Genomic DNA, 17,407 nt, shown 5'->3' on the forward strand with positions numbered 1-17,407 from the left:
TTTCACAATTTGTATGGAAATACAAAAAACCTCAAATAGCCAAAGCTATCTTGAGAAAGAAGAAGGGAACTGGAGGAATCAACCTACCTGACTTCAGGCTCTATTACAAAGCCACAGTTATCAAGACAGTATGGTACTGGCACAAAGACAGAAATATTGATCAATGGAACAAAATAGAAAGCCCAGAGATAAATCCACGCACATATGGACACCTTATCTTTGACAAAGGAGGCAAGAATATACAATGGATTAAAGACAATCTCTTTAACAAGTGGTGCTGGGAAAACTGGTCAACCACTTGTAAAAGAATGAAACTAGAACACTTTCTAACACCATACACAAAAATAAACTCAAAATGGATTAAAGATCTCAACGTAAGACCAGAAACTATAAAACTCCTAGAGAATATAGGCAAAACACTCTCCGACATACATGACAGCAGGATCCTCTATGACCCACCTCCCAGAATATTGGAAATAAAAGCAAAAATAAACAAATGGGACCTAATTAAACTTAAAAGCTTCTGCACAACAAAGGAAACTATTAGCAAGGTGAAAAGGCAGCCTTCAGAATGGGAGAAAATAATAGCAAATGAAGCAATGAACAAACAACTAATCTCCAAAATATACAAGCAACTCCTACAGCTCAATTCCAGAAAAATAAATGACCCAATCAAACAATGGGCCAAAGAACTAAATAGACATTTCTCCAAAGAAGACATACAGATGGCTAACAAACACATGAAAAGATGCTCAACATCACTCATTATCAGAGAAATGCAAATCAAAACCACTATGAGGTACCATTTCATGCCAGTCAGAATGGCTGCAATCCATAAGTCTATAAGCAATAAATGCTGGATTGGGTGTGGAGAAAAGGGAACTCTCTTACACTGTTGGTGGGAATGCAAACTAGTACAGCCACTATGGAGAACAGTGTGGAGATTCCTTAAAAAACTGGAAATAGAACTGCCTTATGATCCAGCAATCCCACTGCTGGGCATACACACTGAGGAAACCAGAAGGGAAAGAGACACGTGTACCCCAGTGTTCATCCCAGCACTGTTTATAATAGCCAGGACATGGAAGCAACCTAGATGCCCATCAGCAGATGAATGGATAAGAAAGCTGTGGTACATATACACAATGGAGTATTACTCAGCCATTGAAAAGAATACATTTGAATCAGTTCTAATGAGGTGGATGAAACTGGTGCCAATTATACAGAGTGAAGTAAGCCAGAAAGAAAAACACCAATACCGTATACTAATGCATATATATGGAATTTAGAAAGATGGTAACAATAACCCTGTGTACAAGACAGCAAAAAAGACACCGATATATAGAACAGACTTATGGACTCTGTGGGAGAGGGAGAGGGTGGGGAGATTTGGGAGAATAGCATTGAAACATGTATAATATCATGTATGAAACGAGTCACCAGTCCAGGTTCGATGCACGGTACTGGACACTTGGGGCTGGTGCACTGGGACGACCCAGAGGGAGGGTAAGGGAGGGAGGAGGGAGGAGGGTTCAGGATGGGGAATGTGGGTATACCTGTGGCAGATTCATTTCGATATTTGGCCAAACTAATACAATATTGTAAAGTTTAAAAAAAAAAAAGAAACCACTTGCAATGCAGGAGACCCCAGTTCGATTCCTGGGTCAGGAAGAGCCCCTGGACAAGGGATAGGCTACCCACTCCAGTAGTCTTGGGCTTCCCTGGTGGCTCAGACAGTAAAGAATCCACCTGCAACACAGGAGAACTGGGTTCGATCCCTGGGTTGGGAAGATCCCCTGGAGGACCCACTCCAGGGGGTAGCAATCCACTCCAGTGTTCTTGCCGGGAGAATCCCCATGGACAGAGGAGCCTGGTGGGCTACAGTCCATGGGGTCACAAAGGGTCAGACATGACTGAGCACAGCACAAAACAGATTACAGGCTAGATTTGGTCCAAGAGCCACAGCTTGCTGACTCTTGCTTTAGAGGACTCAGAAACACAAGAATAGTGAACGCACTAAAGAAACACGGTTATGTCTGTCGCTTGGGATCCTGTGCTCGGTGCAAGCTCAGCATGACCCACATCCCTAAACATCTTCTCACTACTAGTACTGTGTCCTCAGAACAAGGTAACTGCTTCTGACTATTACAGTGTTAGAGCAGCCACGTCATTAGAACACAGGAAGGATTCGAGCAACAGAAGAGCTCGGGCAGGAGAGGAGACAAATTAACTTGTTGGACCTTTCTTCTCAGATAGAACGAAGGCAAGAGATTCTTGTATAAGAAATTATAGTGCTTGGGTCTTCCCTGGTCCCTCAGTGACAAAGAATCCACTTGCCAGTGCAGGACACATGGGTTCCATCCCTGATCCAGGAAGATCCCACATGCCGCAGAGCAACTAAGCCCATGGGCCACAACTATTGAACCTGTGCTCTAGAGCCCGGGAGCCGCACTTACTGATCCACGTGCCTCACCTACTGAAGCCCAGGTACCCTGGAGCCCATGCTCCGAAACAAGAGAAGCCACTGAAAGGAGAAGCCCATGCACCACAACTAGAGCATAGCCCCCACTTGCCCGTGCACAGCGATGAAGGCCCAGCCCAGCCAAAAGTAAGTTTTAAAAAAAGGAATTATATTTCTCAGTAAGTCTAAGTGAAAGGGAAATCGTGCCCCTGGCATCTAGCAGATCAGGGTAAAGAAACTGATGAAATAAAATTCATATTTTAAGGCAGACAAGAAAAAAAATTAAATATAAAAGATGATTGCTCCTTGGAAGAAAAGCTATAATAAACTTAGACAGTATATTAAAAAAGCAGAGACATTACTTTGCCAACAAAGGTCCGTATAGTCAAAGCTGTGGTTTTTCCAGTCATCATGTATGGATGTGAGAGCTGGACCATAAAGAAGGCTCAGCACCAAAGAATTGATACTTTTGAACTGTGGTGCTGGAAAAGACTCTTGAGAGCCTCTTGGACTGCAAAGAGATCTAACCAGGATATATAAAAGAAATAAATCCTGAATATTCATTCGAAGGGCTGATGCTGAAGCTGAAGCTCCAATCCTTTGGTCACCTGATATGAAGAGCTGACACACTGGAAAAGACCCTGATGCTGGGAAAGATTGGAGGCAGGAGGAGAAGGGGACGACAGAGGATGAGATGGTTGGATGGCATCACCAGCTCGATGGACATGAGTTTGAACAAACTCTGGGTGATGGTGAAGGACAGGGAAGCCTGCATGCTGCAGTCCATGGGGTCGCAAAGAGTCAGACACAACTGAGCGACTGAACAACAACAACAACAACAACAAAGGAAGACAAGAAAAAAAATTAAATATTAAATTCTTTCTGTTTGTTTGGGCCTCTTCCCTCCCTAAAATGCAGTGTCCACCCACATTACACATTAACCGGAGCTCTTCAAAGATGGAAGGGCCAGATAAACTGTAAAGCAGTTTTTTTTTTTCTTTCTTCTGATGTTAACAATGTAACTTCTTTAATTTATTTATCTTTTAATTGAAGGATTAGTGCTTTACAGAATTGTGTTGGTTTCTGCCAAACATCAACATGAATCAGCCATAGGTATACATATGTTCCCTCCCTCTTGAACCTCTCTCCCATTTTCCTGCCCATCCCACCCCTCTAGGTTGTAGCAATGTAACTTCTTGAAAGAATAGTGTTCTTTCTCAGCTCTGTTGGGAGTCATGGTGACCTGCTGCTCCCTTCTATGTGCTTAGCTGGACAATGTATCCCTGGTGAACTTTACATGAAATATCAGTATGTCATTTTAACATATGAACCTTTTTCTCAAAAATGTATATGACTATGTCTTTGACTTCTAACAGGTGAAACAGTTCCCAGAGCTGCCTGACAATCTGCTCCCTGGGTTATAATCCTCAGTATGGCTCAAATAAAATCCCTCTTTTTTTTTTTCTTAACTTGATAGTTAATTAAAATTTCCACTTCTTATTCTTTGCTTAGTTTTAATTTGCATTTACCAAAGCCAAGTATTGCCTCCCTGGGGGAGAGTAGAAACAAAACCAAACCTCAAATCACATGTGTTTTGTGATTCATGCTATTGATGATATAATACAAATAGGCTGCACTGAACAAGAAATATACCCTGCTTTGAAAAAAGTGGTTCGACAATTGGCATTTGAAGGTTAGCCAATTGACCTGGCAAAAATCCAGAGCCCACCAGCTTGACAAGTCAAATCCTTAGGTATGTCTTGGTCTAGAGCTACACGGAAAAGTTTATTAAATACTAAAACCCCCTGTTAACTCTGAGTCCACCTTGAGAAAAGAAAGGAAGCACAAGGACTTGATAGATCACTGAAGTACATCGCGTCTGGTGTGCTCTTGGACTGCACATCAGAGCACAGGCATGTGCAGAAAGGCTGTTTTTGAAAGGGAAGAACAGCAGAAAGTTCTGGCTGAAATTCACAAGTTATGGCTCAGACTGGTCTCAGACCAGCATCCCAACCAGCACAGCACTCCTGAGATAACAGAAGTGTTGGTGGTTGAGTCCAAGCCAAAAGAGGGCTGACCCTGGCAGATGCCAGATGCTTCAGCTCTGAGTGGGGCATTTGGTGCAGAGGTGGCCCAAAGGAGCTACTCAGCCACTCTCCTTCTGAAAGGCCATTCCTAACTAGTCTGCTACTCGGCACTGTTTGGAAAAGAGCACTACTGACTGGCACCAAATAATTCCAAGATCAGAAATCTCAGTGATATCTTGAATGATGTCAGAAAGACATTCAAATAAGGAAGGGGTGTGTGTGCATGCTAAGTCTCATCAACAGAACTTGCTGATTAAAAGGAAATAGTTACATTCAGGAGAAGAAAACACGGTTACACAAGGAGGAGTTCATAGGATCCATGAATAAGTGACAGTCCCTGCCTTCCCTGGACACTACTTCACAAGATAATCTAACTCTAGCAACCAAGATTTGGATCTCACTATGTGGGTCTTTAAATTCAAAAAGCAAGTTGGAGTCTTGCTGAAGGTGCTGCTCATCCACTTGAGAAAGACTGAGACTGAAAGAGTGTAACATTTCAGTAGAAGGGCTTTGATGGAGGAAGGAAGGCAAGTCTAAGTCCAGCCAATGAACAATGTGTGTGATGTGGCAGTGGACATGAAATTACCCAGAATCATCCCTTTAGAATTTTAGATTCTCAAGCTGTAGCCAATGGACTAGCACTTTGGTCTGGCAAGTTGGTCATAGAGGCTGTACTGAAATTTCACCTTTTATGGGACAGGACTTAATAGTCAAATCTCAAATACTGGTGGTTCATATCAATATCCCTGTGTCTTAAAAAAGAGGGGGGAAGTATGACTTTGAATGTAGTCACTATGGTCCAGGAGATGACACCTCGGGTCACAAGCCACCCACACATGGGCTCAGAAACTGCACAATCTCCATCTCTATCTGACATTGTTTGTGTCTCCCAGGATGATCCAGATTGATGACAATGATTGATTGATTGATGACAGTGATGGGCACAGGTGCCTCTGGTGGGAGAACATGAGGATAAATGGCCCATCACAGAGCTGGTAGGCTGCCTGAACTGGACAGTCCACAGAGTAGGGAAGGTTTTTAACACTCTTTAAAAACCTGGTGGTTCTGGAGAACTGTGGTGCTGGAGAAGACTCTTGAGAGTCCCTTGGACAGCAAGGAGATCAAACCAGTCAATCCTAAAGGAAATCAACCCTGAATATTCATTGGAAGCTGAAACTCCAATACTTTGGCCACCTGATGTGAAGAGCTGACTCATTGGAAAAGATCCTGATGCTGGGAAAAAATTGAGGACAGGAGGAAAAGGGGGTGACAGAGGATGAGATGGTTGGATGGCATCACCAACTCAATGGACATGAGTTTCAGCAAACTCCAGGAGACAGTGAAGGACAGGGAAGCCTGGCCTGCTGCAGTCCATGGGGTCGCAGAGTCAGACATGACTTACTGACTGAACAACAAGAAAAACCTGGTATGGACAGTGTTTCTGATTTGAACTTTGCTTATCCTATCACTGAAGCCCTGGCCCAGGCTACGACATAGGGACTAGCAACCCAGACTGAAATCACCATGAAGATCAACTTATATATTAAACAGCTCAAGGATCACTTTTCACAGCATGAACATGACAGGAATGGAGCAAGAAATACAATATCCATTGATCTTTTCATATTTCATGACTGCTGATTCTGCTGCTAAGTCGCTTCAGTCATGTCCGACTCTGTGCAACCTTATAGACGGCAGCCCGCAGGCTCCGCCATCCCTGGGATTCTCCAGGCAAGAACACTGGAGTGGGTTGCCATTTCCTTCTCCGATGCATGAAAGTGAAAAGTGAAAGTGAAGTCGCTCAGTACTGCTGACTCCTAGCGACCCCACGGACTGCAGCCTACCAGGCTCCTCCGTCCATGGGATTTTCCAGGCAAGAGTACTGGAGTGGGGTGCCATTGCCTTCTCCATATTTCATGACACTTCACCCCAAAGCAGTAAAATTACTGCAAAATTAGAATATGTGCTTGAAGCAATAAAATGTGGGTGACAAAGGCAGGAAGGGCAAGCTTTGCAGGGTAACACAGTGTAAGCTCAAGATCAAGCTGAAAATGGGGCACAAAAGTGAGTCGCCAGTGGAGCAGTTAGAGCAGAGGGTAAAGAAATCTTATTTTCCCAGGACTAGAGCTTTAGTTGTGTTCCTTAAGATGGAATACTAGAATCAATTTAATTTGACTTGCTGGTATTCGGATGGTATTTATGGGCCGGATTGGAAAGTCTGGTGTTTTTCAGAAGAAGACATGCATCCTACCCAGTGGAAAGAATCCAGTGACAATATATTTATTAAATCATGTGAAAGTACCTTGGGAAAGGACACACAAAGGAAGGTTTAGCAATGTTATTTTTCCTGCCCACTAATTAAAAGTTAGGGGAGAAAAACTCAAAACCCCTTCTAGGAGCAAGAAAATGGGTTGAGAAGGGCTCATCGTGGGAAAAAAAAAAGATGGTGGCAGAATGAATTGGAGTCACCAAATCTTGCATCAAATAATGCTACTTTTGCCCATTGTGTTTAAATGGGAATAAGAAAATGATTTCTTAGTCATACTTCTAGATACATCTTCAATCTGGGATGAGGGGTGCTGGCATCATAGTTGGTTCTATGAAACTGAAACACATCTAATAAAGCTAGACCCAAAGTATACTGGGCTGTACTGAATGGACAACGAGGTGTTGGGAGGCACAGTGCAAAATAGCCTTGAAGGAGAAGGTCCTTGGGGAAAAGGCGAAGAGCCAGAAGTACCCAGGCATTGTGTACTGATTGCTGAAGAACATTTCCTGCCTTTGGCTATGCTCGGTGCCAAGATTTAACAATTAAACATTAAAGACGTTGCTTGAGAAAAATGGGTCATGAGATAAACACATGGGCCATTAAGAACGCGCTGGTCCTTGAAGTATCTTTTACTGATTATACCTTAGCCTTGTACGTGCTCTCCTGGTCATATGCTCTAAGCTCTTTGTTCCCTGCTCCTATAAAAAGGCTTGACTGCAGGAATAAAATTAGTCCTTGCAGAGACTGTCCGAGTGTTGTTCTTTCAGGTTCGCCGTTTCCAAGTCCCAGGGAGAAAATCCCCACAAGGTGGCGCCCAAACAGGGACTTGATAGGAAGACTGAACAAAGCGGCGAGTCCTGCAGAAAGAGGTAAGCAGGATGGGACAACATAGCAGTAAGATTCCTTTCATTTCTATAATGCATCACTTTTTGAAACAAAATGGCGTTAATGTTTCAAGAGATCAGTTGAACGACTGCTATCATATTTTACTGGAACATAATCCATGGTTCCCAGAGGAAGGGATGCTCAATCTAGACATATGGAAAAGAGTTAAGAATAATGTTTTGCGAGCATATCGGCAAGGAGTCCATGTTCCCCCTCAATGGTGGGTTACATGGTCACTCATACGGGCTGTCATAGAACAAATTTAAGGGCATAATATTGATTTGGAAGTGGAAACTGTTCAGTCTTTACATGAATATGAGCTTAAGGAACAAGATATGCAAGGTGCTTTGAAATATAAGAATGTTATGCTCAATCAGACACAATCCCTAGGAAAACAGCTTGGAGACATATGTATACAGGATGCATCAAAACTGAAACCACTTAGAGCGGAAGTCATTTCATTCAACGGACGGCCCAAATCTGAGGTTTTCCCTTCTGCTCCGCCTGTAACAGCAGTTGCTAACTTTGCTCGTACTAACCATTTCAGTCCTCCTCGGGAGATGCCTGCTTGCGCTTTCGCTTTTCCAATACAGTTTGATCAACCTTCCCAAGGCCAGAATGCTTGGGCTGGTTTAGATTTTGGTATGTTGTCTAGCTTTAAGAAAGCATGCACTCTGTATGGACCTACGTCTCCTTATTGTGTAGAATTCCTCAGAGGATGGGCTGATCATTGGATGCCATATGATTTTTTTCAAGTAGCGAAGATGATTCTAAATTCTCAACAATTACTTCAATGGCAAATGTGGGTTAATGATGAAGCCCAACAGATGGTGATTGACCAGCAATCTCATGGTAACCCCGCCAATTTAACCTATGATATACTTACTGGAACAGGAGCCATGGCTGACACGACTACGCAATTAGCTAATATTACCCCTCAAATGCTGCATTTCATTAAAGAAATTTCTTGCAGAGTATGGGCAAAGGTTGATAATGTTAACTCTGATAGTTCATTTGTTAAGATTACCCAAGGACATGAAGAGGAATATTCCCAATTTATAGGAAAATTAAAGGATGCCATTGAAAAATCTATCAAAGATGAAACCTTACAAAATATTATTTTAAAACAACTTGCCTGTGAAAATGCCAATGAGGAATGTCAATCCATGCTTAGACCAATTCGAAAAACTGGTTCTCTTATGGAGTACTGGAAAGCTTATAGAGATATCGGATCTATGTCCCATAGAGCAAAATTAGCGACACTAGAAACTTTTAATGTGCAAAAGGTTACCAATGCTAAATGTTTTAACTTCGGGAAGGCCAACCATATGAAAAAACAATGCCGCATGCCAGGGAAAAAAGCTAAAAATAATACTACTTCTAAAAAAAAAAAAAAAGGCCCCCAGGAGTTTGCCCAAAGTGTAAAAAAATGAATGAATGTCATTCCAAATTCGATAAGGATGGAAATGCAATAACTACAGAGGTACAACAAAAACAACAAGGAAACTAATAAAGGGGCTATCCTCTAGCCCCACTACAAAAGGAGGACCCCACATTATGACACTACAAGCAGCTACATCTAAGAGTGCTTGCATTGATATACCTAGTCCTTATGACACGGAGTTAATAGAATTATACAATCCTCATAAAATCCCCACTGGATATTACAGTCCAGTCCCATCCGGAACAATGGGACTAATTTTAGGACGTAGCAGTTGTACCATGAAAGGTTTAGTAGTGTTGACTGGAGTTATGGATGAAGATTATGAAGGAGAGATACATGTCATGGTGAATGTCGTAAAATTAGGAAATATATACTTACAAAAAGGGGAGTGTTTTGCACAATTATTACTTTTGCCATATGTCAGACCATCGAGGGCATCTGATAAAATTAGGCAGGGGGGTTTTGGTAGCACCAATCTTACCGCCGCACTATCTACCTTATTAAAGGAACATCAAAAGCCTATGCTTACTCTAAAGATACGGGGAAAAAATTTCACAGGTATGTTGGATACAGGAGCCAACATTTCCATTATTAGAACTGAAGAATGGCCCCTTGAATGGGGTAAGACTGTGGCTCCTTCCAGGCTGTAACGGGTAAGCAAGGCTGCTGCTGCTAAGTCGCTTCAGTCGTGTCCAACTCTGTGCGACCCCATAGACGGCAGCCCACCAGGCTCCCCCATCCCTGGGATTCTCCAGGAAAGAACACTGGAGTGGGTTGCCATTTCCTTCTCCAATGCATGGAAGTGAAAAGTGAAAGTGAAGTCGCTCAGCCGTGTCCGACTCTTCGAGACCCCATGGACAGCAGCCTACCAGGCTCCTCCGTCCATAGGATTTTCCAGACAAGAGTACTGGAGTGGGGTGCCATTGCCTTAAAACTTTTGTCAATGCATCCTATTTACAAGCTTATGGTCCTGATCAAATTGTAGCTTACATCAAACCATATATTACCAATATCCCCATTAATTTATGGGGAAGGGATTTTCTTGAACAAATGAAAGCCACGATTTCTCTGAATGAGCCTTTTTAATGGGGGCCATTAGGTTAACACTGCTGCCTCTCAATTGGGAATCTAATACCTCAATATGGACACCTCAATGGCCCCTGACTAAAGAAAAGTTGGCAGCTCTCACACAATTAATAACTGAGCAACTACAGAAAAATCATATAGCGCCTTCATTTTCCCCATGGAATTCTCCCATTTTTGTCATAAAAAAGAAATCAGAAAAATGGCAAATGTTGATAGATTTAAGAAATGTTAATAATACCATGATTCCTATGGGGCCCTTACAACCTGGATTGCCCTCCCCTTCCATGGTGCCAAAAGGATGGTCTATAATTATTACTGATTTACAAGATTGCTTTTTTACTATACCTTTACATCCTAAAGATAGAAAACGTTTTGCTTTTTCAGTTCCTTCTATAAATCACATGGCTCCTATCAAAGATTTAAATGGAAGGTTTTACCTCAGGGAATGATGAACTCTCCTACCATTTGCCAATATCTCATATCTGTTTTATTACAACCCATTAGAGATAAATATCCTACTGCTTTCATAATTCATTATATGGATGATATACTCCTCTCCATGGAATCTGAACTCTATTTACAACAGTTATATGACAAAATTACTACCACTCTTCAAAATCATGGCCTGCTTGTTGCGCCAGATAAAATTCAATTGAAAGCACCCTTTAATTACTTAGAACATGTTATGGAAGAGTCTAAGATAAAACCTCAAAAACCTCAAATCTCTATGCATTCTCTACGCACATTAAATGATTTTCAAAAGTTGATAGGAGATATTAATTGGCTTCGGCCATCCATTGGCATTCCCACCTATACATTACAAAATTTATTCAACATTTTAGAAGGACCTCCTGACCCTAATAGTCCTAGACAGCTAACAACAGAAGCAAAAGAAGAACTAAAATTTGTTGAAAAACGCATTCAACAATCTTTCTCAACTCGGCTGGATCATACCCAACCTATTTATTTATATATATTTCCTACTAAACATTCACCTACTGCAATCATAGCTCAAAAAAGCCCAATAGAATGGGTATATCTACATACTAAACAGTCAAAAAAAATCGTATCATACATTGAGAAAATAGGGCAACTAATTGTATCAGGAAGGAACCATATACAAACCTTAACTGGATTTAATCCATATGCAATACATGTCCCCTTGACAAAAAGAGAATTACAAATTGCTTTACAATATAACATGACCATGCAAATAGCATTAAATGATTTTCAGAATGTTATCTCATTCCATTTGCCTAAAGGAAAATTATGGGACTTCCTACAATTTACTAAATTTATAGTAACTAATATGATTGCATCCCAGCCTATTTCAAATGCACCTACCTATTTCACTGATGGCAACAAGAAAGGCATAGCTGGGATTGTCGGCCCTGGTATCAAAGAGAAATTACCTACTACCTATTCGTCAATACAAAGAGTTGAATTATATGCTTTATATGCTCTTCTGTCTCTTCAACCATTACCCTTTAATATATATACTGATTCCAGATACCTTGCTTCCCTTTTCCCCGATTTTGTTACTGCCTTTTTATACAACCTAGATGAAGAATTATATATTCTCTTTTCAAAGACTCAAGCCTTAATTCGATCACGTATGGAACCCTTCTTCATTGCACATATACGTGCTCATTCAGGTTTACCTGGCCCCCTGGCTGCAGGAAATGATGCTATTGATAGGTTCATAGCTCCTGTCTTTACGTCTACTATTGATGAACATGCTAATCTTCATACCAATGCTAAAAGATTGCACTCTAAATACCATATTCCCCTCACTGAAGCGAAACATATCATTAAATCCTATGACATCTGCGCTCCTCTGCACTTACATACCACAATTTCAGGAGTTAATCCTCATGGGCAACAACCTAACTCCCTTTGACAATCTGACTTCACTCATTGCTCCTCAGGAAAGTTTTCTTTGCTTTTGGTCTCAATTGATACATTTTCAGGTTTTATATGGGCACTGCCTATCTCTTCAGAATCCAACAAACACACCATTTCCACACTTTTACTCATCTTCCCTGTTATGGGGATACCTTCGGTCTTAAAAACAGATAATGGGCCTGCATTTACCTCTCACTCATTTCGTTCATTTCTACTGGAATGGAATATAACACACATCACGGGGACACCCTATAATCCCCAGGGTCAACCAATTATCAAAAGAGCCCATCGTACTCTTAAAACTCATTTATTAAAACTAAAAGGGGGAATATGGAAGAGAAGATACACTTCTTATCCTATGAACCCTCAATTGTTATTATCTTTAACTCTTTATTCCTTAAATTTTTAAAATATTAATAAAAGATAGTTCTAATACTCGTGCAGACAGGCATTTTGTAGAGGAAAACAGTAAGAAACTGTTAGAAGCCAACACACCAATATGGTATAAACAGTTTAATCAATGGCTGCCAGGAATCTTACGACTCCTAGGCAAAGGTTATGGTCTTGTTGTTGCAGATGGAGAAGAAATCTGGGTTCCACTTCGCCATGTCCATTACCGAGAAGTACCCGGAGACTGGACTCCCCCGACAGGTGACGCAGCTGACACGAAGGGTCTCGTCAATGACCATAGAGGAGCTGAAGAGAAAACGTCAACGTCTGAACCCCGGACCTGAGCAATGGCATGTGTGGAAGATTCCTGCTGCATTGGAGCACTTTGCCAGTGTGTATGGGACTGCAAAAGCCTTAAAACCTCAAAACTATACCTTTTTATACAATCAGATCAGATCAGTCGCTCAGTCGTGTCCGACTCTTTGCGACCCCATGAATCGCAGCACGCCAGGCCTCCCCGTCCATCACCAACAGTACAGGTTATATCCAACCTTGAGTGCACTTCCCATACATGTTTATTGTAGGTAACTTTGATATAGATCTTTCTGCTAAGATTGTTAACTGTATAGCATGTGCCTTGTATATGTGTTTAAACCATACTATTTCACATCATAATGTCAATATTGCAATAGTCAAGCAGAGATCTGAATTGTGGCTTCCTGTTAACCTCACAGAACCATGGACCGACTCTGTATTTCTCTCAGTTCTGCTCAAAAATGGCTTAAAGAGGTCAAAGCGCATAATAGGATGGGTTATTGCTGGTATTCTTAGTCTAATATCTATTGTTACAGTAGGAACCCTATCTGGTATGGCACTACACAATTCTGTACAGAATCATGATTTTATAACTGCTTGGCACAAAGATTCCCATGATCTCTGGACTCAACAAGCTCAAATAGATCAGCGATTGCAAACACGAATTAATGAATTACAAGCAGTGGTAATTAATATAGGAGATCAAATACAGCAACTTACTTTCCAAACACATACACGTTGTCACTGGAATTTTACTTCTTTCTGTCTGACTAACATGCCCTGTAATGGCACTGAGTATCCTTGGGATAAAGTTAAAGCACATTTGCAGGATCTCATGGATAACTCAAGTTTGGACATTAACCTTCTAAAACAACAAATTGCTAATTTTCAAGTTAAAATACCTAAGGAATTGTATAGCACCCAATTTTATGACACTTTAACCAAAACATTATCCTCTCTGAATCCTGGAACTTGGTTTTTAGGAGGCAACCTTTTTATATATGTATTAATTGCTCTGCTTTTTCTGTCATTGGTTATAGGACACAGATGTCTCTACTCAAGACTCCGTGCCTCTCACAACGGAGTCCAACTAGCAGCTGCCATGCTTAAACTAAAAACAAAAGGAGGATATGTTGGGAGGCACAGTGCAAAATAGCCTTGAAGGAGAGGGTCCTTGGGGAAAAGGTGAAGGGCCAGAAGTACCCAGGCATTGTGTACTGATTGCTGAAGAACATTTCCTGCCTTTGGCTATGCTCAGCGCCAAGATTTAACAATTAAACATTAAAGACGTTGCTTGAGAAAAATGGGTCATGAGATAAACACATGGTCCATTAAAAACGCGCTGGTCCTTGAAGTATTTTTACGGATTATACCTTAGCCTTGTATGTGCTCTGCTGGCTGTATGGTCTAAGCTCTTTGTTCCCTGCTCCTATAAAAAGGCTTGACTGCAGGAATAAAATTGTCAGTCCTTGCAGAGACTGTCCGAGTGTTGTTCTTTCAGGTTTTCCATTTCCAAGTCCCAGGGAGAAAATCCCCACATGAGGAATGAACACTGTGAAAGTAGCCAGTACCTACAGTGATGCTGGCATATTTAGGACATGGTCTGTGTAAACTTTGAGATTAAAAGGTCATAGACAGGTCATGGACTAACTATGAGCTCACAGGTGATTTACATGATACTTGATGAAATGAAAGTCCCAGAAATAATGATAAATAACAAAATCTACATTGAGGATTGAACTCTAGTCACCGGTTAAAGGGCTTCCCAGGTGGCGCAGTAGTAAAGAATCTGCCTGCCAGTGAATGAGATGCAAGAGACTTGGGTTTGATCTCTAGGTCGGGAAGATCTGCTGGTTTAGGAAATGGCAACATACTCCAGTATTCTTGCCTGGAACATTTCATGCACAGAGGAGCCTGGCAGGCTACAGTCCATGGGGTCACAAAGAATCATACACGACTGAGCATATACACACATACACATACACATACACACACACAAACACACCTGTTAATGTGGCAAGCATAGGAGCAAAAATGAGTCCAGGTGTTCAAATAGACCTATAAGATGAGGACAATTACAGTTAATTCTATATCATTCAATAGCATCATAAAAGAATGATACAAGTTTACCATAATGCACTCAGTAGAGTGGCTAACAAGAAAATGTTGGTGAGATTGTGGAGTAACTGGGACTCACGTATGATGCTGGCAGGAGGGTAAACTGGAACATCCATTTCAGAAATGTATTTGCTAGTGTTTACTAAAGTGGAACATATACACAATGTGATGGTGAACTTTATATGTCAACTGGACTGAAGGATGCCCAGACAGCTGATAAAATGTTATTTCTGCGGTGTTTCCAGAAGAGATTAGTGTTTGAATTGGTGAACTGAATGAAGCAGATAGCCCTACCCAAAATGAGCATCTCTCTCTGCTAAATCACTTCAGTCATGTCAGACTTTTAGTGACTCAATGGACAGCAGTCCGCCAGGCTCCTCTGTCCACAGGATTCTCCAGGCAAGAATATTGGAGCTGGTTTGTACTGGGTATATTCCAGGCAAGAATACTGGCATGCTCTTCTCCAGGGGATCTTCTTGACCCAGGGACTGGACCCATGTCTCTTACATCTCCTGCACTGGCAGTCGGGTTCTTTACCATTAGTGGCACCAGGGAAGCCCACCCAATGTGAATGAGTGCCATCCAATCCTTTGAGGGACTCAGCAGAGCCAAAAGGCAGAGGAAGAACATTTTCGCTTCCTGCTTGAGCTGGGACATCTGTCTTCTGCTGCCCCCAGATATCAACACTCCTGGTTTTCAGGCCTTTGGAGTCAGATCAGGACTTACATCATTGTCCCTCCGCCCCACCCCCCATTGGAGTGTTTTGTCAATTCTATTCCCTCTCATTGGTCACACTTGGGTAAGAATAGGAATCTTGTTAGGAATGTGTCTCCTCTGTATTCCCTCTTCCTTCATCTGTCACGTTCTGAGGATGTGACCCTTACTGCAGCCATGAGGGTGCTGAACTTGGACTGGGTGGGATGCTGGATGGACCCTGGCTTCACTAAGGCTTGTCAGCTAGACTCCCAGGGATATCTACTAACAGACTCTGCTCTAGGTCCATAGCCCTGAGTTTTGGAATGCCTTTGGTCCAGTCCTAGTGAGCTTGGGGGAGGCACACTAAGACAGTAAATGAGGTCTAGAGTGATGCCTGAGCAAAATACCTTGTACAGTTTTCATTTCAATCCCAAAAAAGGGCAATGCCAAAGAATGTTCAAACCACCCCACAATAGCACTCATTTTACATTCTAGCAAGGTAATGCTCAAAATCCTTCAAGTCAGGCTTCAACAGTGCGTGAACCATGAACTTCCAGATGTTCAAGCTGGATTTAGAAAAGGCATAGGAACCAGAGATCATATTGCCAATATTAGATGGATCATAGAGAAAGCGAAGGAATTCCAGAAAAACATCTACTTCTGCTTCATTGACTACACTAGAATCTTTGACCGTGTGGATCACAACAAACTGTGGAAAATTCTTCAAGGGATGGGAATACCAGACCACCTTACATGCCTCCTGAGAAACCTGCATGCAAGTCAAGAAGCAACAGTTAGAACTGGACACGGAACAATGGACTGGTTCCAAATTGGGAAAGGACTACATCAAGGCTGTATACTGTCACCCTGCTTATTTTACTTACATGCAGAGAACATGTTGTGAAAAGCCAGGTTGGATGAAGCACAAATGGAATCAAGAGTGCCAGGAGAAATATTAATAACCTCAGATATGCAGATGATACCACACCTATGATGGAAAGTGAAGGGAAACTAAAGAGCCCTTTGATGAAAGTGAAAGAGGAGAGTGAAAAAGCTGGCTTAAAACTCAACATTCAGAAAACTAAGATCATGGCATCTGGTCCCATCACTTCATGGGAAATAGATGGGGAGACGATGGAAACAGTGACAGACTTTATTTTCTTGGGCTCCCAAATCACTGCAGATGGTGACTGCAGCCATGAAATTAAAAGTCACTTGCTCCTTGGAAGAAAAGCTATGACCACCCTAGACAGCATATTAAAAAGCACAGACATGACTTTGCCAACAAAGGTCCATCTAGTCAAAGCTATGGTTTTTCCAGTAGTCATATATGAATGTAAGAGTTGGACCATAAAGAAGGCTGAGAGTTGACGAACTAATGTCTTCGAACTGTGGTGTTGGAGAAGACTCTTTAGAGTCCCTTGGACTGCAAGGAGATCAAACCAGTCCATCCTAAAGGAAATCAACCCTGAATATTCTTTGGAAGGACTGATGCTGAAGCTGAAACTTCAATACTATGGCCACCTGATGCGAAGTGCTGACTGATTTGAAAAGACCCTGATGTTGGGAAAGATTGAAGGCAGGAAGAGAAGGGGATGACAGAGGATGAGATGGTTGGATGGCATCACTGACTCAATGGACATGAGTTTGAGTCAACTCTGGGAGTTGGTGATGGATGGGGAGGCCTGGCGTGCTGCAGTCCATGGGGTAACAAAGTGTCAGTCATGACGGTGCGACTGAACAACAAGAAG

At 41.9% G+C, this 17,407-nt stretch overlaps 1 protein-coding gene across 1 annotated transcript in view; it reads right to left on the bottom strand.

Moving 5' to 3' along the window:
- LOC514257 (uncharacterized) overlaps positions 1-17,407 on the bottom strand; it is an 84,250-nt gene that overhangs the window by 25,428 nt on the left and 41,415 nt on the right.

Source organism: Bos taurus, chromosome 4 (assembly GCF_002263795.3).
Source record: "Bos taurus isolate L1 Dominette 01449 registration number 42190680 breed Hereford chromosome 4, ARS-UCD2.0, whole genome shotgun sequence".
Taxonomy (NCBI): Eukaryota; Metazoa; Chordata; class Mammalia; order Artiodactyla; family Bovidae; genus Bos; species Bos taurus.